A 2,584-nucleotide genomic window follows, 5' to 3' on the forward strand; every position below is an offset into this window, starting at 1 on the left:
AAACTATTCTATCGTTCCATGGGAGTAAGTTATTCTTGGATTTGTTGGGGAATATGGATTAGGAAAAGAAGGTGAAGCATTAATTATGCACCAACTTTTCTATATATCTACTTTACTTTTCTGAAAAAAAAGTGATTTAGCTTGGAGCTTAAATTAGTGTTTGGCTGAAAATGAATAGAATGAGTGGGTTAAATGGCATTTGTTCCTTCTTATTCCCCAACACATGCTTTTGTCATCGCTTTTAGAAATTTGTTTGCAGGACATTGTTCTAGGCCAAGTTTATTATGGATCTTTCAAATGGATGCAATCAATCTTGGGCAAAAGTTCAAGTCTGGAAGACATTTTTTTTCTAAATACGTAGTATAAATTACCTTATGAGTAGCATAAATTACGTTAAGTTGTACTTCTATATTTGAGCGCTTTGTAGGGGATTGATTAAACTTTTGATAATTTTATGAGAATTTCTTCAGATTTATTTGCTCTTGCATGAGATACAATAGATAAGCTTTTATCCTCGGACTTCTCCCAAGTTTAAATCCCACAGCAACTAGGTGGGAAAAGGAGACTAGCATAGAGTGCCTCCTCCTCTCTTGGCAATATTTCATGCTACTTCATGGAATTTCTGCATGTTTGTAGCCCGACTCATCTAATCATGCCATGCAGGTGAGTGAGCTTATAGAAGTGAGCACAAGGCAATCATTTCATTTATTTGTGGTTTATACCACATCCAAATTGGTTGTATTCTAAGGGATGATGCAACAAGAATGATGCAGACCGAAACACCAAACGTGCAGGCCAAATGAATGTGATGTAGGGCAAAGAAAGTAAAAGTTATCGATCTATGACGAGATCTTAGTGGAGGAGAATTCAAAAAGGATGGTTATACTCATGTTTCCACTATTCTTAATATAGGAGTGGGATAGTTATACTTATCTTCTTACTATCCATGATGTGATAAAAGGGCATTACTACTTATCGTGTATGGTAGTAGTGGCAAATAATAGTAAGGACAAGTATCCAAGAATGGTGGAACCTATCTTATAAGTTACAAGTAGTCATTTATAAATATCAAATTATATATTGAGAATGGGCCTTCAACACACTAATCAGTTCAATTTTGACTTAATTATTTTTAATTTTATCTTCACTTTATCTTGCACTTAGATTACTGGTAGGACTCTACTGTAGAATAGTTGTAATATAGTTTCCTTCTATTGTAGCTCTAACTAAATCCAATACAATATTATCCATCTTCCGAACGATAGTGTGACAATAGTAAAAATTCTTGAAGGTCAAGACATCATAACTTATCCTATTTTTATCATCACTCCTTCTTCTAGCTACTCAAAACCATTGACTTGTCACTTCGGTCTTTTAAGCTGACATTTGCTCTCAAGTTATCTTTTTTATCAACCAATTGAATCTAGTTTCTGAAATTTCGCTTTTTATTGACCTAGTTGGCTACCTAGCTAGCTAGAGACTAGCTGATCTTTTCATTTTCTTTTGATCATAACAATGAAGGCCAAAATGAAAAAAACTTGATTTCCAATTTGCCACCGTCATTAATAACAATTAAATCTAAGTAATACTTCCATTTTGTAGTAGGCAGTTGTTTTATTTTGTAAAACCTTTTGGGAAAGAGATATGACAGAGGGCACTTTCTAAACATAGGCTTAAAAAATATATCATACTTAAAACACTTGGAAAGATAAAAGCGTTACTGAATTTTTTAGTTATTGCCTGATGATGCCCTATGAAAGCATCATATGCCTTTTTTTAATGACCTGCTTTAAATCTGGAACAAATTAATACTTGCATTATGTAGCCGAAGATTCCAACGGGTCCCCCCCAAAAAAATAATAATAAAAGGAAAGGCTTTATAAGCAGCTGTTTAGTTTTTAAATATTAAAATTGTCTATGATGTGAAGGGACAAAAAATAGTTATTTAAAGGTCTATTATCACTCTTTTTTAACACAATCCATTGTTTATTGAACAAAATAAATTAATATATCCCCCAACTGTCCCTCCGAAGCATATCCGGAGGACAGTACATATAATAAAATAAAACAGCTGATATCTAAACCCCTAATATTTAAAAAAGTTTTTTTTCGCATTAATATTTTTTTTAAAAAATTAAATTTACATCTTATAAAATATTATTTCTATACAAATGTCCCCTTCCAACACAGTTAATGAAAACTATATTTATTTTAATTTAAATAAAAAATTTTTAAATTATTTTTTTGTTTTTAATCGTGATCACCATATCGATATTTTTTTTTGCACAGGATAAAAAAATAGAATAGTAAAACAAATATTTTACAAAGATATATATATATATATATATTCAATTTTTTTTAAAAAAATATTTATCTAAAATTTGATATTTAGGGGGGTGTTTATGTAAAAAAAGTATTTAAAAATAAAACTACGACTCCACGGGAGGATATATACGTGACTAAAAAGTGGTAAACTCGGGGTGTCGGATTTGGACCCTACCACTTCTCCGCCGGGCCCATCTAATGTGGTCCCCGCACTTCAGCTACTGTTTCACTACATCATACTGTGCTCAGGTGTTACGGA

The sequence above is a fragment of the Phoenix dactylifera genome, chromosome 10 (genome assembly GCF_051530095.1).
Source record: "Phoenix dactylifera cultivar Ajwa chromosome 10, Ajwa_hap1_PhDact_Kaust_v1.1, whole genome shotgun sequence".
NCBI lineage: Eukaryota > Viridiplantae > Streptophyta > Magnoliopsida > Arecales > Arecaceae > Phoenix > Phoenix dactylifera.